This window comes from Meriones unguiculatus, chromosome 6, assembly GCF_030254825.1.
Source record: "Meriones unguiculatus strain TT.TT164.6M chromosome 6, Bangor_MerUng_6.1, whole genome shotgun sequence".
NCBI classification, from domain to species: Eukaryota; Metazoa; Chordata; class Mammalia; order Rodentia; family Muridae; genus Meriones; species Meriones unguiculatus.
The window spans coordinates 26,811,938-26,833,578 of NC_083354.1; the positions used below are offsets into that span (position 1 = coordinate 26,811,938).

General features: G+C 41.9%; 1 pseudogene; it reads left to right on the forward strand.

The window, feature by feature from the left end:
- The window catches only part of LOC132654904 (baculoviral IAP repeat-containing protein 1a-like), a 49,062-nt pseudogene extending 39,599 nt beyond the window's left edge, over window positions 1–9,463 (forward strand).
- Window positions 9,464–21,641: the final 12,178 nt, after the last annotated feature.

A 21,641-nucleotide genomic window follows, 5' to 3' on the forward strand; every position in this document is an offset into this window, starting at 1 on the left:
ATGTAGGGTTGCATGGTGTGTGGTTGGAGCAGCACAGTTTTCCAGGGAGGTCTAGGAGTGGAGGGATTCTGTGACCTAATTGTTGGGACAAGATCAGGGTTTGAGACAATTTTATTGCTTGTAGGCCTGGGGCCTTGTAGGTTTACAATATACACAAAGTTTACAAAGGGAGTACATGGCTTTTGAGTTGGCTTGAATAGCCAAGAAGCAGTTAGAACCTTTTCTCCATTTTTTTCATCCCAGCCTCCTATTGACAGACAACTATGCAGGCATCTTTCTAGAACATGCCATTTAGCAAAATGACAAAAGCAACATCAGATCCTTAATTTTTTTTCAGTTGACTTTTTTTAATTAATTACACTTTATTCATTTTGTATCTCCCCATAAGCCCCTCCCTACTCCCCTCCCAATCCCACCCACCCTCCCCTTTATGCATGCATGCCACTCCCCAAGTCCACTGATAGGGAAGGTTCTCCTCTCCTTTCTGATCTTAGTCTATCAGTTCACATCAAAAGTGGCTGCATTGTCCTCTACTGTGGAGATCCTTAATTTTTAAGGCACTGAACACTAAGGAGATGTAAGCTAGGAACTGACATGGCAGATTTGCATGTGAAAAAGTCATTAGAATATGGAGGCTCCTGCCTATAATAACAGCATTTGGAAGGGTTAGACAGAAAGACTATCACATCAAAGTCAGCCTCTCTCTGTAAATGTAGTTATTTTCATGCTAGTTGGAGATACAATATGAGACCCCTTCTGAAAAGAAACAAAAGGAAACAAACAAAACATTTTCCAAGTTGAAGGTAAATGTGCTTAAGTCAGTCCTGTTGGCTTCAGTCCCATAGATCTGTGTGGTGAAAGGAAACATCGAGTTCTCCCAGTTTTCCCCTGACCTCCCAAAATGTGCTTGGCACATGGATGATCTCCACACACCACATACACATAGAAAAAATAAATAGGTTTACATGTTTTTAAAGTTGTGTTTCAGAGTTGTTCTCTTTTTATATGTTACTTTGCACAGAATTCCTATTGTGTCAGTAAAGGGTGCAAACATAGAGACATCAGGATGCTGACAATGGGGGTAAAATATAGTGAACAGAAATAGTTTTCTTTTTCAGTTCTCTGTTTCCAGAGGGGGTCAAGAACTTGCCCCGGGGCGTCTGCTCACTAGTCAGTTGCAGAAACTGAGTATAACCCCAATGAATGTAGTCTGACTTCTAGATACTGTGCCACTGTGTCACAGAGGCACTGGGCCCCCGAGTCACAGCCTGTTAAATCAGTGTGGCTGGAACTGATGTTGAGGGTCCAATTCTGATAGAAATTCGTGGCCTTCTCTAATTTCTGAAATTCTTTCATCTTTTGCAGTTAAATTGATTCAGAACTCTCCAAATCTTCATGTCTTTCATCTGAAATGTAATTTCCTGTTGAATTGTGAGTCTCTCATGGCTGTGCTTGCTTGCTGCAAGAAACTCAGAGAGACTGAGTTTTCTGGACAATGCTTTGAAACCACATCATTTGGTATGAACTGGACAACTTTGACTTCAGATGCTTCTGTGCACAGTCATTCAGTACTCTAGGATTAAAATGCAAATGCTGTTGTGAGAAGTGTGACGACACTTGATCTTCATTGAGGCTTTCACAAAAGTGAAACACATCTATCTACAATTTAAATCTTTAATTTTCAGAGCAGTGTCTTCTACTTAGTCATAGTAATTCAACCTTATATCACCTTTCATCACATTTGAAATACTCTTTATTTCAACAGTACTCTTCTTTTTCATAGGAAACATGTCTGACCTAACTAAAATTTATTTTTTCTTTCCTACTCACCGTCTTGCCAAATTTTGTTTCTCTGAAGATACTGAATCTTAACGACCAACACTTTCCAGATAAGGAAACATCAAGAAAGTTTGGTAAGTTTGTAAAACAACATTTCTTAATTTTTTTTCATCTTCTTCTCCTCTCCCTCCTCCTAGAGTGAACCCATAACCAAGCAAGTTGTGTATAGTGGTTCCTTGACACCCATGGCAGTTGGGTCTAAAGCCTGCTGCTGCTGTAAACACTAGAAGATCCTCTATGATATAAAATGGCGCCATGTTTGCTCATGACTCCACACATCCTCCATGTGCTTTAACCCATCTTTCCATTGCCTACAACACCTATCACCCTGTAAACAAATGTTATGCTGTGTTCTTCTGGAAATATTGAAGAGGGAGAAGAGTCTGTATGTGTTTGGTACAGACACAATGTTTAAAAATTCAGCCTGTGGTTGGGGAATGTGCCCATACTTTAGCACAATGACTCATCTATCAAATCTCCCCACAAAGCACACATGTACATACATGCATACACATACACACATTCACACACACAGAGTTGTTATCTCTACCTAAAAGAAACAAAAGGGATCAAGGAGAAACTCAGGCTCTCCTTATGCACAATGAATCTGAGAAGAACTGTGAAGATAAAGCTCTCTATCCTATATTGGCATTGTCTTGCTTTTTTTTAAGAGTGTTTCCCATAAATGCTCATTGTTTGATGAGACTAGATCTCAGACTCAGCACAGAAATCTGAACACTTGCCTCCTCCTGACTGGGTCTTATGAGGCCTGAGGAATGGCCTTTCCCTGGACCTTTTTTGTTTACATTCATTGACTTATTTCAAGTCTGTGTTGGGTGGCTGTGCATGATCCACCAAAGTATGGGTCATGCATCAACCATGCTGGTCCTTTGGAGGACACCATAGTGATATTCAGTCTCACCTCTCCCATTCCCCTTCCTCACTTGTTGATCTTCATTCATTAGTCCGGTGCCATCCTTTGCCACACTTTTGCATACTCCACAAAGCTGAGAGGACTTCCTTTTCAATAATTTCTAGGGGAAAATCACCCCCATAGTTTCTAAGAATGCTTTGTCTACGATCCCTTTAAAAATGACCTGGCTTACCATTGTTACTACCATCTCATTGGCGGCTGTGGAGCTACCACCGAGGCATGAGTCATACTGGGCAGACTGCTCAGACCCTGAATAATCATTTAGCCAATGTAGCTCATGCCTTAGTTGTACATAAAGGAATTAATCCTCAACTAAAAGGAAGCTTGATGGTGTTCAATCAGAGGATTGACCTCTTGCAGGAGCAAATTGATACCCTATGGCAAATCGCTCAACTTGGCTGTCAATGAAAATATGCTGGACTTTGAGTCACTAGCATATAACATGAGAATTTTTCCTGTGCTGCAAATCTGTCTAAACAATTGTCTAGCTATATTTTAGGTAATTGGACTGGAGAATTCGATGCTACGATGGAGCAGCTGAGAGTGGCCATTGTCACAGTAAATTCTACCAGAGTGGACGCAGGACTAGCCACAGGATTATCAACATGGATTGCTGCAGCCATAAATCATCTGAAGGAATGGGCGGGCATGGGAGCGTTAGCAGGCCTTCTGGTGTTGGTCTCCTTGGTTTGCCTGTGGTATATATGCAAGATTAGAGTCTCACAACAGTGTGATGCAGCCATGATCATTCAGGCCTTTACAGCCATTGAAGCAGGACAGTCTCCCCAAGCATGGTTGGATACCATAAAAAGCTAAAATGTTACGCTCAGGATGCGAGGCTAAGCACCTCACTCAGGGTCAGCCGCTTTCGACCCAGAGAAGAGCATGTCTGATTGCATGCGGGTTGATGCCCCAGGTCCCGCCTCTGAGAAAAAGGTATCAGATGGGTCTGATGCTCTTTGGGTGGATGACACCTAAATGAACATCGGTACAAAGTCCCAATTTATTTCTAATATCAGAGATCATACCTCTACTCTTGCCTGATGCGTCTAAAACAAAAAGGGGGAACTGTAGAGAGCTGCGGAATGCTATGCCTTAAAGATGAAGCTGGTTTCCACCTTCCACCTTCCCGATGGTGAGTGCTCTCTGTCACGAACAATTCCACATTTGGCTAAGGCTGAGGATCTGGCTTGCTTCCATGTATGTAGACCTATCTGCATTGCCCACGTGGTACGCCTGGGTTGGCTACCCAGAGGCTATTTAAGCTGTGGGCTGGCTTTCCCCAGGGTCCGAGGATTGTTCAAGGTTCCTGAATAAACTGCATTGAAAAAAAAATGACCTGGCTTACCACAATTAAAACATCTCACATTTTGATTGTTCTTAATACTGTTAGAAATTTCTTCTGCTATCAGAGCAGCATTATAAACATGAGATCCAATATCAGCCATGTTGCTGGTCCATTCATCTATTGGTGCCAATCCTGCTTAAAAGGACTGCTCACACTTTTGCATTCTGAATTAGCATTTTTTCTGTTTTGGTTATTTTGAGAAAGGATTTCTCTGTGTAGCCATGGCTATCTGGAACTCACTCTGCAGATCAGGCTGGCTTCAAACTCACAGATCCACCTGCCTCAGCCTCCTGACTGCTAGGAATAGAGACATGTACCAACACCACCTGTCTCTGAATTAGCATTTCAAAAGCCAAAAATTCAATCAAAATTTGTCTGACTTGTGAATTTGATACTATTTTATTCACAGCTGAAGTCAATCTTTACAAAAGGGTCAGTATAGGCATATTTTGGTCTTTGTAGATTTTAGTAAATGACTCCAACCTCTTTCCTGATTCTTCAACTTTGTACCAAACATTTAAAGCTGCTAAGCAACATAGTGTCATGGTGTGATTATCATATTCCAACTACCTTTGTAACTCTTCATATTGACCTTTACCTAGCAATGGATCCTGGGAAATATTAATACTTCTAGTCTTATATCATTGTTCTATAGTCCCAGCTTCCTCTTTCTACCATATTTGCCATTGTAACTGAGAACTGGCTTCCAATATTGCTGTTGCCAAATCCTTTGTTCCAGACAAAGGATAATTCTGTTCTAAGTTGCCAATAACTTTAATATTTACTTCACAGAGGGTGAATGCATAACAAATAAAATGATTACTTCTTTAAATCTCAAATTTAATATGCCTATAAGATTCCATTTAACTTCCTCAGAACATTGGGGGTGTCTTATCATCTTTTGTATAGTTACTGTATAATCTAAGGTTGGATTTCTAATAACCTTAAGCTGCCCCTCTTCAGTTTCATCATGCAGTGGCACAGTAAGTTCTTATCTAAATGTCTCTGTCTTTGTCTGAGTGTTGTTCTCATTTTTATTTATAAGTATCTCTAATTTTTCTTCTAAGGCTTGTATCCTATCAGTCCACTTTTGATATTTTTATTTTCCCTATATCTCTAAGTTTTCTTTTTTTCCTTTGAGAGGGTACAAAAATCTACTATGGCTATTAAGGATAAAATATTAATTGCTAGGCTGGTGTAACTATAATCTGAATTATGTCAATCTCAGTCAAGTCGTTTATCTTTTCATTTACTGCTGCTGTTTTAAAGCCATTTAAAGCAGGATTATGCAGGGTCCTAGCACCTTGTATTATGGTATTTCCCATCTTAACTTCTTGGAGAATTTCCAGGTGACTTACCAAATCTTACAGCTTCTCAGTTTGTCTGCACTGCCATAATTTCTCTGTTCATGTGGTTGTGCCATGTGTTGAAGCAATATATATATATATATATATATATATATATATATATTTTTTTTTTAAACAAATTTCAATCACTCAGTTGCACCAATAAAGATGCAGGAGCAAGATGCTTGGGTAAAAAAATTTAAAAAGGCTGCTATATGACAGAAGCAGAGAAAGCGTTCAGCTGACCTTCCTCCTCAACCTATGTAACAAAGGGAAACTCTCTTTCCCAACACCATCTCAAAAACCCCTCAAAACTCAATGTCTTACCCTTCTACCTCCCATGTGTTTCTTTATCCATCCTTCTGACTTTCTCTTACTCTCTATTTTTTTGTCTACATTCACTCCCTATCAACTGGTTTCTTGCTCCACCTCTTGAACTTTTGTTGACTTTATTTAATCCTGTTCAAGCAAATTCTTGGATTAAAGGTGTGTGCTAAGGCTGAGCCCCACCACAACTAGAAACAGGATATTTTGATAAACAACACAAGCCCGGGATTCACAGTGTGATCAAATATCCTGGAGCACTGACCCCTTTTGTCTTCTTCTTTGAGAGGGCAGTGATGAGGAAGGCCTCTGTTAGGTGGGGCCTCCTAGAGTGCAGAATGTCTAGGTCACAGCTGCTCATAATGGAACAGCAACAGAGGATGGCTTTGTTGTGTCTCCCACAGCACTGGCTCTGGGTTCTCTCAGGAATCTGGAGGAACTGCTTCTTCCCACTGGGGACGGGATTCACCAAGTGGCCAGACTGATTGTCCAGCAGTATCTGCAGCTTCAGTGTCTCTGAGTTCTTGCTTTTCACCAGACCTTGGATGATGACAGTTTGCTGGAAATTGGTGAGCTTACCTCAGAGAAAAGGTTTCACCCTGTGTACAAGCAGTGGTGCCCCTGGTGCTACCTGCTGCAAACGTCTAGACCTGAAAAGACTTCCAAAGCATTCCTCATTTACACTATCATGCTGCTGCTTCTCATGCCCTTTTGAAAACTTAGATTTATCTTGGTCTAAGTGGGAAGGTCAATGCTCTCCCCTTTTTTTTTTCTTTAGAGGTAGTCAAGGTAGGTGGGTTAGGGAGGGGAGGTAGAGAAGTGTTCAGGCTGTGGTTTGTTTTCCCAGTGCTGGGGATTGAACTCAGTACTTCACATACACCAGAGCAGTGTTCCGCTACTGCATCACACCCCGGTAAAATCTTGGTCTCCACACTTGTTACTTCAGATACCTGGCCGTATTCCCTTTTGGTCAACTGGATACTGGCAATATGTAAACAAGTTGTAGCAAGTTGAAATATAGAGCTGCATCCGTTTTCCTGTACATGTTACTGAAACATTTGCCATCTCAGTCAGTGTGGCAATGAACCAGGTTAGGGCACAGAGCTTCCTCAGTGCCCGAAAGCCCAAGTTGTATACATTCTCCAACAGCGCCCTCCACTTCCATACACAAATGACCACTGCACTGCTCTCTCTCACCGTAGCTTTATTTACAGCTAGACTTTTCTATAAGGGAATTCCATAAGATAGGCAATGTTTTGTCTTTTATCACCAAAAATTGTGTTTGTACCTTATTTCAGAATAATACATATGACCATAGTGCATTGATTTCACTGCTGTGTGTCTGTTCATTATTTGACCACCTGTGCCCTCTGTGTGCCTATTCAATGGGCACTTGAGTTGTTTCTAGTAACTGGTTACTGAGAAGTGCTTCTAAGAGCATTCTCATAAAATATACATGTTGGGTATTTCTGGGAATGGAATTTCTGAGATACCTCACATATATTGATTAAACCACTTTTTTACTTAGATGTGGCACATGCTTGTAAGTCTACACTTGGTTGCTTGGATAAATGGCAAGTTCAAGGCCAGGCTGGGTCACAGGAGACTGAGAAAAAACAAAGAAACAGGAGCAAAAGTCTCCATGGTGTTGTGGTAGCTTTTACCCTCAACAGAAGCTGGTTCACATTCTGTCCCTAGTAAATATTGCCAATCCCTTGTTGTTTGGGTACTCTGATGATTCTCATGGGTAATGAAATCCAAGGCTTTACTGTTGTTATAAAAAATTTTTACCAATAAATTTTACCAATAAAGACTTGGGAGCCAGATGCCAGGATGAAAACCTACTAGCTCAGAGAGGCAGAGAAAGGACCCAGCTGACATTCCTTCTCAGCTCAGGTCTGGATGGAAAAAACCCAAAAGGCTTAGTAGCTCAAGTGATATCTCAGGAAGCAAAGGCCAAAAAAACGTGAGGCTGAGGGCTTCCTAGTTCAAAGCCCCAAATCCATGAAGCTGAGGAGCTGAAGCCTAAGCTAAAGCCAGAGTTTGAGGTAATAGCTCTTTTCTATGTCTCCACACTGTCTTAACTACCCCTCAATGCAAAGTCCCTCCTATTCTTTAATCAGTATGAGCTTGTTTATTGCTCTGCCTCTTGATCTAAGGTTAACTTTATTAAATTTGGTGTACAGAAAGCTCTTAAGGGTGTATGCTAGGGCTGGATGAACCACACCATAATCACCTGTTCACAATAAAACGTTCTTGGACTAAAGGTGTGTGATAGGGCTTGTTATGCCCAATGTTAACTTTTGGGGGGTGGGGGTCAGGCCTGCTACTCTCAGCTCAACCAAACGAGATAAGAAACATGGTTTTACAGTTCACAATTATGGGGTTCATAATGGAATCAAATATCCTCCACCACTTTAGTTGAGGAATTGAGGAACATCTTTCAGATTGACCAGCATCTGAAAGAAAGACGTGAGAGGAAAAAGAAATGGTTTACCTTTCTGAGATGCACCTCAGAAGCCAGACAGATCCCACTTGGCTCATGGATACTGCACTAGGGCTCAGAAATTCTGAGAAAAAAACACATTATCTTAAGGTGAGCCCATCTTCCTAAGGGTGGTCTCCTAGTGAGGTCCCTGACCTGCCCCACATGATTAACCCTTAAAAGAGGAGCTAAGGGCATGATTTCATGTGAGATAGATTCCATTATTTACACCATAATTACTTCCAGAGGGTGTGTTTAAAGCTCCAGATGTGAAACTGGAGATGTACTCAGCAGTGCTCATTTAGATTGTGTGAAGCCCTGAGGTCATGCCCAAGCACGACAAAAGTCAATCTGTCATTCAATCAATCAGTCAGTCATTCAATCTATTGATCTCTCCGCCACTTTGTCTACCTTCCTTATGGCTCTAGTTTTCTTTTATACCTTCAAGCTAAGTGAAAAGCACATGTAGAGTTGTAAGATCTTTCAGGTAGATCAGTGTTTTTGTTTGTTTTTTACCTGTCTAGGCACTTTCTCCTGGTTTCTGTTTCCCCTTTGCAGTTTGGCAAGGTCGTTCCCTATCTGCAAAGCAGCCATTTGGTGCTTTCAAAGAATGACCTCTGAAATATCATGTTGAACATTTCCTACTTTCATTGTCAGGGTTGGGAGTAGTACCAATAACTCGTCACCATTACTGACAGCCTCATGATTCTCTTTTTTAAATGTTTTGTTTTCTAGCCAAGATAGCAACCAGTGGAGGCTTCCAGAAACTTGAGGACTTAGATCTTTCAGTGAATCACAAGATTACACAGGAAGGATACAGACATTTCTTTCAAGCTCTCGACAACCTGCCTAACTTGCAAGAGCTGAACATCTGCAGGCATCTCTCAGTATGCATCCAAGTTCAGGCCACCACTGTCAAGGCTCTGAGCCAGTGTGTGATGAGACTGCCCAGCCTCATCTGGCTCGGGATGCTCAGCTGGCTACTGGATGAAGAGGACATGAAAGTGATGAACACTATGAAGGAAAGACACCCTCAGTGCAAACGCTTGACTATCTTCTGGAAATGGGTACTGCCATTCTCTCCTGTCATTCAGAAGTGAAGGATGCGGCTGAAGGCTACTGACAGTTTTAAATATCTGATTTCCTAAAACATTTTACTGTAGCTAAGCAAGGTGGTACTCCTCTGTCCTTTCAGCATTTAGGAGACGGAAGTGGGAGAATCAAGAAGTTCAGACCAGCTTGTGTTACATAGCAAGATCTTGTCTTAACTGATTGGCCTGCTCTTTGATCACCTCCCCCTGAGCAGGAAGCAGCCTTACAAGGCCACAGAAGATGACAATGCAGCCACTCCTGATGAGACCTAATAGACTAGGATCAGAAGGAAGGAGAGGGGGACCTCCCCTATCAGTGGACTTGGGGAGGGGCATGTTTGAAGAAGGGGGAGGGAAAGTGGGATTAGGAGGGGAGGAGGGAGAGGTTTATGGGGGGATACAAAGTGAATAAAGTATAATTAATAAAAGTTAAAAAATTAAAGGCATAACTAACCATCATATGAAATAATATTTATTAAAGGTGTAGGCTGCTGATACTTTTCTAGAAGCCTGCCTGTTCCTCACTAAACTTAGCAGCTGTGATGAGCAGTGCCTTGGCAGTCCTTGTATGGTCCTCCTGTCTAAAGATTACAGCTTTGGTAAAGTTAATGCAGAGACCACTCCATTGCCAAGGTCAACAGGAAGGGGCTGGGGCAAAGAATATCAGTCTATAAAAGCCAGAACATGGAAGGAGTATTTGATGGAGGTAAGAAACAGACGGTTTAGTATTGCATCAGTCTCACACATGATGAAGCATGAGTTGACTTTACCACAGGATGCAGCTGACTTTCCAGGAGATGCTTAGTCTTTGCAGGGCTTTTGTATGTTCGCCAGCCTTGGTGTGGCCATGCTTGCTGTCATCTCTCATTCATTGCCAATGTGAGAGGGGAAATAGTCTTAGAGAAAACTGCTTTTGTTCCAGAGGCTTTTGAAATGTTTGCATGTGCTGTAATGGTCTTAAGGTTTCCTTTGTTTTTCCATTTTGTTGTTTAGAGACAGGTTTTCACTAGGTAGCCTTTGATAGCCTGGAACTGAATGTGTGGATCAGTCCTACCTGGAACTCACAGAGATCTGCCTGCCTCTGCTTCCTGGGGGCTAGGATTGTTAAAATCATATTTGTAGAAACATTAAGGACTCAGGGATATATTAACTTGGCTTTGATAGTCATTTAGTATTCCATATGTATATAAAAATCTTACCTTGATACTTATGTTGGCTTAACATAAATATATACTTTTAATTGGTCAATTTATACCTCAATAAATCTGGAGGAAATAGATTTCCAAACAGATTTTATTAAATCTTTGATTATATCTGTAAAGTTGAGTCAGAAAGTATTCTTACTTTCCATTCTACTCCTTTCTGTACTATTCTTTATCTTACATTTCTCTGTGTTATTTTTATGTTTAAAATAAAGATTCAGGACCTTGAGAGATGTTAAGAACACTTGTAAAGAGATTGTTAAGAACACTTGTTACTTTTACAGAGGACCCATGTTTGTTTCCAAGACAGTCTCTCTCTCTCTCTATTTCTCTTTCTGTCCTCTCTGTTTCTTTTGAGACAGGGTTTCTCTGTGTAGTCATGGCTGTTTTTAGACTCACTCTGTTGACCAAGCTTACCTGAAACTCAGAGACACCCTGTCTCTATAGGATCTGACATTAAATATTTTATTATCTGATTTGACATGTAATACTTTATTGTCAGAAATGTTTAAATGTTATAACAGAATCCAGTGAGTAGACAGAAATGACAGGTCACTCTGTTCCAGGTAGCAAGGTGTAGTTATGCTTGACAATGAGGTGGACTGGCAGTGCTTTCACTAAAGAAAACAAAAAATCTGTAATTACTAATTGGCCTTTTGTACCTTATTCCACTTCATTACTGATAACTCCAGTGGGGCCCATCACTGGCCTCAGGAAGCACCTGCTCCACCTTCTCTGAGGCATCACTCCTGCTTTCCTCCTCAGAATGCTGCAGCTCAGGCCCCTGCTGTTTCTCCTCTCTGACCACATGTGTGGTGGGGGAAGTAGGGGTCTGAGTTCTCCTGACTTTGTCTCTGTTAAGTGCGCTTCCTGGACCACCTCATCCAGCTCAATGGCTTTGAGTTCCAGGTCTACACCTCCTCCTCCATCTCCAGCTCTAGCCTGAGACTATAGATATACCTCCAAAAGGCATTGAAATATCACATCTCCAAAGCTAACTCCCCTTCAGCAAAGTACTCTTTTTTAATTAAATTTCACATTTTATATTAATTACGGTTTATTCACATTGTACCCCAGCTATAGTCCCCTCCCTCCTCTCCTCCCAATCCTGCCCTTCCTCCCTCATCTCCTCCTATGCCCCTCTCCAAGTCCATGGATAAGGGAGATCCTCCTCCCCTTCCATTTGACCCTAGCTTATCTGATCTCATCAGAACTGGGTGCATTGTCCTCCTCTGTGGCCTGGCAAGGCTCCTCCCCGATCTGGGGGAGGTGGTCAAAGAGCCAGCTACTGAGTTCATGTCAGAGACTGTCCCCTTATTAGCTGCCATGGCCTACATCTGTGCAGGAGTTCTAGGTTATCTCCATGAATGGTCCTTGGTTGGAGTATCAGTCTCAGAAAAGACCCCTAAGCCCAGATATTTTGGTTCTATTGCTCTCCTTGTGGAGATCCTGTCCTCTACAGGTCTTACTATCTCCCCCTTCTTTCCCAAGATTCCTTGCACTCTGTCCAAATTTTGTTTATGGGTCTCAGCACCTGCACTAAAGTACTCTTTCTGCAGGCTTTCATCTCCCCAAACTCCCACTTGACTGTCTGAAACCTCTGCTGCTAAGGTTGCAGTTCACCACAACCTGAAAGCCCATAATAGAGAACGCTCTTTGTTAGCTGGCTTCCTCTTGTCTGCTGGGGAACCTGGGATTTCCACATCCTCTACACCGAGTCCTCCACTCAGCGATTTATAACCACTCTGGGTACCTCTATCCCTTCTCCAAAGTTTTATATAGCCCTTGTTCACCCCGAATAAGATTGATCTGTCTTCCAGAAGCTGGTCCTGGCAGCTGGTCCCAGAAGTCATCATTTGCATCCATACTTGAGGGGCTTGGAACTCACAGTCCATCACCTCTGACCAATAACTGCCAACGATCCCCAGGGGCAGGGAGGGTGACACTACACTCCTACAGTTGCTTAGTGAAACCCATGGAGTTATCCTTATCTTCATTTTCATAGTCAATGTGTAACCCACTGATAGATGTTGGAAATTCCATTTGATCTAGTCACCCATGGTGCCTCACACCTTAATCCAGGCCCAAGAAGGCAAAGCAGGCATCTCTCTGTGAAGTTAAAAAGCCAGCCTAAAGAGTGAGCTCCAAGCTAGCCAAGGCTACATAGTGAGATCCTGTCTCAACAACCAACTAACCAAACAAAACACCCCACAGATTCTACCTGGTTAGCCTGCTTCCTGTTTTGAAACTGGTGGCATACTGTCAGAGGCTCCTCCTGGAAGTCAAATCATGTTCTCCCTCCACCTCGCCATTCTTCACTGGACTCCCGCTTAAAGTAAATGCAGCTAACTCTCCAGTGGCCTGGACCTTGACCTCCCCATATCTGCCTCCTTAATTTCTTCTCTTACTCTGACTACACTCGTTTCCTTGATGCTCCCTGACTATTCCATAAACATTCTTATCCAAAGGTCTTCGTAGCTGTCTTCTCCTTTTCCTAGAAAGATCTCTCTTGCTATATTCAGATATAGTTTGTATTCCCCACAGCTTCATGTGTTGACATGTGATGCCATTCTGAGAGTCTAGGAGTGGGAACTTAATGTATTATGTTTAGAGGTGGGCCTTCTGGTACCAGCCTCAGCCAGTGGAAGGTCTCAAGATAGGGAGGACTGGATTGGTACGAGAGAAAAATCACACACAGGGGCAGGTACAAGCTGATGAATGACTCATTTCAAGAGTCTGTTCTTGGGGGCAGTCTCTCTGGTGTCTACTCATCCTCTCTTTTTTCTTCTCTCCTTGGAATAGAGAGTCAATCCCAGTCTGTTATTGTTAAATCATTTCCTTATATATTTTTATACATGATCAGAGTCCTTTTTTTCTTTCCCCAGAATACTGGCCTTTCCCCCAAGACCTACAGATGAGAATAAGCAGAGTTTAGCAGGCTGTACTCAACATGCACAGTACAGTGATTGCAGCCAAGAACTCAGAATGCAGCAAGCTGTATTCTTCATACATGCTACAGTGATTACATTGCAAGCAAGCATATTTAATCACTAGCTCAATGCTTCTCCCATCCAGACCTCAATGTTGTAGGTCATCTGGGCAGAACCTATGGTTATACTAAGCAGCATAAGAACAAAGAGGTGCCAGACACACTAGGCTATTCTTAATTCCCAGCTGTTGTTTGTAGTTGAGCAAGTTCCTTCTGAGTTCTTTATAAATGTCTTTTGTAATAGGAGTGATTATTCAGAGGGTTTCTAGCCCCTTCCTCATAAACTAATCATCAGTATAAATCTAGACACTAGTTTTAGTTTTTCTAGGGTCTAACGCCTTTCTGAATGCAGCAATCTAGGGTTTGAGTGGGAACTCAACCAATTCCTGATATCATTTGCTATCCATGAGCTGACTAACATATTTCTGGGAACAATTAGCGTAAAAGGCCTCTATAGATTCAATTTCTTGTTCAGTTGATTCAGGGTCCTCTGCCTTTATAGCCAAGATAAATATTTTTTTCCATAGTGGTTTTTCTGAGCCATTTCCTTTTCCCCAAGCCCCCCGTCCCTGGTAATCTTCCTGGTTGCATTGACTAGGGTTGAATTAATGGAAAAAGATGGAGTCACAGTAAGAAACAAGGCAGGCAGACATATAGGAAGAAGCAATGCCAATTGTAGACTGGTAATTTAGAGATGTTTTGTCAAGCAGCTGCTTCCACAACCAGGTTGTACCTGATATTTTGGAAGGTGATTAGGAAAAAGCCATTAATGTTAAGCCCCCATTGTAATTAGTGGCTTGCTAACACAGAGAAAACACAGCATACAAACACACACATGCACACACATCATACTCCTTGTCAGGCCACACCCTGTTGCAGTGGTCTATGGGACAGATTTAAGAAGCAATCCATGTTATGATTTGGCAGTTTTCAATTTATGAAAAGATGAAAAGTAGCTCTTCATGCTCCTTGTCACATACCCTGTGCTGAACTAAATCATATGGTGTGAAGCTTCCTGACACCCTGAAAGGTTATAAAACTCAGATCGTTTCTTTGTGCTGGGAATTGGCCAGAGACTCTTCAGGAAGACTGCTCATGGATTTGGTCTGCAAATGAAGACTCTCTGCAGAGGCTCCTTCTCCTTCCAGTCTTAGTCACTTTTCAATTTCTGATACAAACACCATGACCGAGGAAACTTGTAAGAGAAAGGCTTTAACTTGGAATGTATGTCTCCAAAGGGTTCGAGTCCTTGGCTGTCATGGCAGGAATCATGGCAACAGGCAGGAAGGCATACTGCTGGATCACAAGCTCTCACTAGAGAGCTCAGGTTTCTAGATATCTTCAGCCCCAAGCACCAGGCAGAAAGAACTAAATGTGAATAGTGTGGGTTTTTGAGGCCTCAAAGCATTCCTTCACATGATGAATCTCCTCCACAAGACTACGCCATCTAATCCTTCCCAAACAGTTCTGACAAATGGGGATCAAGTATTCAAAAATATAAGCCTATGAAGGCCATTCTTACTCAAACCACTACATCATTTTCGTGGTGATTATCTCTTTTACAGACTCTCATTCGCACTGTTAACAAAGCCCTTCTCAAGGCTTTAAGGGAAACCCACAGTTTCCTATCAGAATTATACCTGACTTCTCAACAGAAACTCTAAAAGCAAGAAGGGCTTGGGCTGATTTCTTACAGACACTAAAAGACCACAAATGTCAGCCTACTACTATATCCAGCAAAAATCATCATAGATGGCCCACAACAAAAACAAATGTAAACAATATCTATTCACAAATCAAGCCTTACAGATGATAGTAGAAAGAAATTTTTAACCCAAGGAGGCTAACTACACCCAGGAAAACACAGGAAATAAATAACCTCACATCAGCAAAAACAAACACCCCACACCCCCCACACACACAAAACCCCACCACAGACATAAAATATAAGAGGGATTAACAATCATTGATCAGTAATATCTCTCAACATCAGTGGACTCAATTCCCTAATAAAAAGATGAAGGCTAACAGAATAGATGCAAAAACAAGATCCATTATTCTGCTGCATAGAAGAAATACAACTCAGCAACAAAGACAAATATTATCTTAGAGTAAAGGGCTGCAAAAAAAGGTTTTTCAAGCAAATGAGCCCAAGAAGCAATCTGGAGTAGCCATTCTAGTATCTAATAAAATAGACTTTCAACCAAAATTAATCAAAAGAGACAGAGACAAAAACTTCATACTTGTCAAAGGAAAAATTTACCAAGATAATGTCTCAGTTCTGAACATCTATACCCCAAACTAAAGAGCACCCACATTTGTAAAAGAAACATTACTAAAGCTTAAATCACACATTACTAGTGGGAGACTTCAACACCCTACTCTCACCAATGGACAGACCTTTGAGCCAGAAACTAAACAGAGAAATAATGAAACGAAGAGACATCATGAACCAAATGGACCTAACAGGTATCTACAAACACAAAAGAATATACATTCTTCTCAGCACCCCATAGAACAATCTCTAAAACTGACCATATACTCTGTCACAAAGCAAGCCTCAACAGACAAGGAAAATAAAATAACACCTTTTATCTTATCAAACACCATGAATTAAAGCTGGATTTCAACAACAACAAAAACACAAGGAAACCTACAAACTCATGGGAATTGAACAACTTTCTACTCAATGACCACTGGGTCAGGAGAGAAAAAAAAAGAAATTAAAGATTTTTTAGACTTCAAAGAAAATGAAGGTACACTATATGCAAACATATAAGACACAATGAAATCAGTGCTAAGGGGATAATTTATAACACTAAGCACCTTCATAAAAGAAATTGGAGAGTTCTCATACCAACAATTTAAAAGCATTCCTAAATGCTCTAGAATATAAACAAACAAATACATGGGAAACACACCAAGAGGAGTAGATGCCAGGAAATAATCAAACTCAGATCTCTGATGGGATTGAAGACTAAATAGCTTAGTCTCATAATTAAGTTCCGTTGGTATAATATTCTTGTGGAATGTATACAATTTATTCATTGTTCATTCAAATGCTGATTTCTCTACCCCACTATCTGGTTCCAATCCTGACAGTGTTTGTGATGTTTATTCTAAGTATCACCTGTCTCAAGTTTTTGTAAACATGTCACCATTTGTTCTCTGTATTGTCAATAAAACAACCAGCCAATGCTGTGCAGTGGAGAGAGTAGGGTGGGACATCTGAGTCCAGAGGGAAGAGAAGGAAGGGAGTGGGAGGAGAGGAGAGAGATTGGCAGGACAGGACTTTGAACCATGAGGGGAGATAAACCAGACCTAAGATATGACTAAAAGCAAGTAAAATGGGTGAAATCTGAATGGTAGGAAAGTATGCAGGCTTGGAGGTTTAGTATGGAGTGAGTAACTATTACCCAGCATTGTGCTCTAGATTAATTTGATAAATCCTAGTCTCTGTGTGGTGATTAGGGTATACAGCAGGTTTAGAAATAACTGCTGCTTTACTAAAAGGCAAATCTATAATAAATATTAATATTCAACAATAAAGTTGTTTAGAATTTAGAAAATGTTTTCAAAAAGATATAAGTTCTAAGTAGAATTCAAATGCTAAATACTCGCCCCCAAGATTGTCTGATTTCTAACCAGACAAACACATACTTACATACACTATTTGATGTTGTGTAAACCTTGCTCCCCAATTTAAAGTTGGTTGGTTAATAAAAATAGCTAGAAGCCTGTAACTGAGCAGGAGAGAAGTAGTCATAGCTCAGGTTCCCGGGCTTAGGGTCAGATGGGACCTTGAGGCAGGAGAGAGAAGCAGGAGAGGAATCTGGAAAGAAGGAAGTTGCCATGGGGCAGTATGGACCATAAGCATGTGTCCATGAGGGCTGGCATGATGGAACAAAAGCATCCCAGGCAGGAACAATTATGGCAAGTAAATTGGGGTACGCAACTGGGAAATAGAAAAATATCTTACAGAGTTGATATCTACTCCATTACTGTGCTTTAAAGCTTTTATAAATCCAGCAGTTCTCTGTCTCACTTCCTTGGGAACTAGCTGAGGTAGAGAAGCTCTCTGGGGTCTAATATCTTGTCAAAGACAAGCTTTCACAGGTCAGGGGGACTGGGAAGGTTTGTGTTCAGTCAGTGCTTAGTCACTCAACAGACTTTTCTCTGAGGATACAAAACTTAATTATCTGGGACTGGTGAGAAAGAAAAAAGGGGAAGGAAGGAATCACGCATTCAAACACACACTTGGTAGATGAAGCAAAGCAGGCTCCAACAACTTTACTTTTTTCGTCGATGGTGGATGAAGCAAAGCTTCAAATTTCACAACTTTACATACATACACATCTACATGCACATGCTGGGTGGGTGGAGCACACTCGAAAGAGAGAGCTCCAACAAGCAGGTTCCAAGCACTGTTTATTATTTCTTGGTTCCTCTTATACCCTCTAAAGCAAAATTCTCTACGTCAGAATAAAAATTACTTCATGCCCATGAAAGCAGTTGTCAGAAAAACAGAGTCATTACTCAAGAAAGAGTTACAGCAGGATTATTGATTACATGTTGTTCCATTAAGACTCATATCTAACTAAACATTTTTTAGCTCTCCTTCACACTAAAAGTTCATTGTTAGCTCAGAGCAAAAGCTTTTTATGCCATAGGTTAAAAGGATTTAAGGAGTTAAGGCAGAATTACTGTTTATAGGTTCTTTTATTAAGACTAATGTCTGACAAAACATTTTTCATCTTTCTCTTTGCTCCACAAGTTCATTATAAATTCAAAGCAATAGTTCCTTTATATTGTAGGTTAACAAGGTTTTTACCAAGAAACAGGTGATTTGTCATGTCTCATTCTTAAAGTCTTGTATAGATAAATTATCTGTTCTTAATTTTATACTCATAATAAAACCATACATACTTTGTTCATGGCTATTTTTATCATGGTGCATACCAAGACCTGATCTCATCTCTGGACCTGACCTAGAGTGAATGTTTTTTTCTATCCCAAGCATGTTCTCCCTAATGCAGTTTATGTGCTTGTGACACATGAAGGCTCACCAAACTTCTTCTGCAGCTTTTGCTATTCTGCAGGGGGTGTTTAAAATTATTTGAACCGAATTAGGAATTTTACAACATCTCATGGGTTATCTCCACCGACAAAATAAGCAAATCCAAGCCTGATTAAAAGTATAGAAAGAGAAGGTTTATTTGGGAACTGAAGCTTTTGGGTGAGTGCAGCACCCTCAGGTGACAAAGCCAAATGAAGCTGCACCCTGACTATGGCGGGTGGGGTTTTTAAGGAATGTAGGCCCAAAGGAAGATGATGTTTCTGCACCTGCTGGACTTGGGGGACTGGTGGCTCCAGGTGAGGTAATTGGGGCAGTCCTCAGGAATGCCAGGAATGTGGAGGCTTTTCTGGAAAGGGGCAGGGTTGGAGAGAGAAATTGGGGTTTAGCAGATTATGTGGGGGAGGGGAGGGCAACTGGAGATGCCAACCAAACATACTGACCTCTTTGGGTATGTAGGCACTGAGTTCATATTTCTTGCTGGAAAAGGATGGTACTGAAACCCCAGAGTAGTTGAGTCCCCATGCCTGGTGGTGGGGAATGGGTCAGAAGGTTTCAGGGTTTAGGGCAGGACTGGAGATTAGGGTAATGTGGGGCTTTTCTAGAAACAGCAGGCAGAAGGCTTGAATCTGTGAGGGCCTAAGAAGGAAGAGAGAGGAATGACTCAAAGGGTCTGAGAGGCAATGGGAGGAGTATACCGTGATAGGCTGAAACAGGGTGATAGAGAGTTTCCTAGGTAAGTTCCATTGCCGATATCAGGGCTCTCAGACACAGCTGCCATCCACATGAAAGACTCCCAGGAGCCTATCTAGACGGGGAGACCCCGCTTTCCAAGGAAAAGCGAGACCAGCCTTCGGATGCAAGCCGCAAGAGGTTTATTTTGATACACGGGTACCCGGGGCGACCAAGCCTATTGGAGGACTTGCGCGCCTCTCGGTTGGGGTGACGGGTTTTTATACGGCTCAGGAGCAGGAGGCGTGGTTACAGAAGCGAGCATAGTTACAGGGGTCTGATTGGGTGGTTTGAACAAAGCCGTAGTTAAGTCACGTACCCAGAACAGGGAAGGCGGGAAGGCAGATTGTGAGCCAAGTCACGTACCCACCCGGAACCGGAAAGGCGGAACCGGGAAGGCGGGAAGGAATGCAGCGAGGTAGCTCTTGCTATACAGCGCCTACTCTACATAGTGTTAACAATCGCTGCTTATCTTTTGGTCTTTCACACATACCACGGGATTGAGAGACCAAAGAATTTTGGGTATTGGTTTAAAGTTTAAAGCACAAGCCTGAACAAAGGTCAGCCAGGTAGAGACATGTCCAGCCACCTGCTGGGAGGAACTAACTTGACCACACTCTTTTCCTGACCACTAGAGATACAGTTGCTAGGAAACCAGCCCAGATAGCCAGGCCAGAACCATTTCTGATCTTGGCTCCTAAAGTAATCCAATCATTTGAAAGGTCAATTTTCCTTACCCAATGATGTAACACCATGGCATGTAACTCTCTGCTTGTAGTTTTTCCCTTTAAAAACGTTGTTCCCCTAGACAGCCCCCCGCCCCACTGCTCCTATTCACCAGGGAGGTTGCTGAGACCAGGGCCCAGAGCTTGTTTTAAATAAACGCTCATGTATTTGCAGCGGAGTTGATTCCTGGTGGTCTTTGGGGATCTTGTCAACTGGGCATAACAAGAGCTAGCTGTTTTGACAAGAAGGTACTGCTGGATGGAGGGCCCATCCAGTTGAACTAAAACACCTGTGTTCACTCGCACTCTCTCATCAGTTAAGAGGTGGTAGGGTTGGTTGGAGTCTGGCAATGCCAGGGCAAGGTCCAATAAGAGCACATGCCACAGTAAAAAGAAGTGAGGGAAGACAAGGGATGGGTAGGTGAGGGGCCCTGGGAGGTCTTTCTGGCTGCCTGGTACAGTGGCATAGCTATAATAGCAAAATTGGCCATGCAGTGTCTGAAGAACCCCACCAGGCTTCAAAATGAAAGAATCTGGTCCGCTGTAGTTGGTAGCTGTAGATCTTTCAGAAGCCGCACCCAGTCAGACTTGAGAGTCTTCCACTCTGAACTGAGTTGGATGCCTAAGTAAGAAAGAGAGAGAGAGAGAGAGAGCACAACTGATCTTTAGAAGGAGAGACACGGTAACCTAGGGAACCAAGATAATTTAAGAGCGCAGCAGTGTTTCTCTGAGACAAAGACAAGGAAGGACTGCAGAGTAAAATGTCATCTACATAACAAAGGAGTGCGCGCTGGGATGAAGATCTAAGGAGGAGAGGCCACACACACACACACACACACACACACACACACACACACGCCATGTAAACAGAAGGGGGCTAATTGAGAAGAAGATCAACAGAAAAGAGAGACTATAGAAGGTAGTCAGGGTAATTATGATCAAAATACGTTATTTAGGTATGTCAAAATGACATAACGGAAGCCGTTGTTATGTATACTAACATATGCTGATGGCTGGAGAGATGGCTCAGTGGTTAAGAGCACTGGTTGCTCTTCCATGGGACCCAGTTCAATTCCCAGCACCCACATGGCAGCTCACAACTGTCTGTAACTCCCAGTTTCAGTGGATCAAACTCCCTCACACAAACATACATGTAGGCCACCTTTAACATAACTATAGCCATCTTGTCTTCTGTCTCCATTTTGACTATGAAATGAAATTAAGTCCAAGTTCTCAGGATCTGCCTCCCAAGTGACTAATTTGCTGACAATGAAAAATCTGTCTACAAGGTCAGATTAACCTATTACTCATACTCAGTTATCTTAGCATTCTGGAAAACCCCTAGCCACAGCTTACCTACCTCACTTAGGACCAATCAACTTAAAAGTTAGCTGATAACACTTTGTCTCGTTAGCCAAAATAAACTTAAAATGTAATACTGCTCTCCCCTTGCCTTCTAAATGTGATCTTTCTATAAAATGCATACCCTAAAAATGTATCAGGTTCGAAGTTCAGTCTGGGCTGTCTGTGATTGTGATCAGTCTTGGGGTGC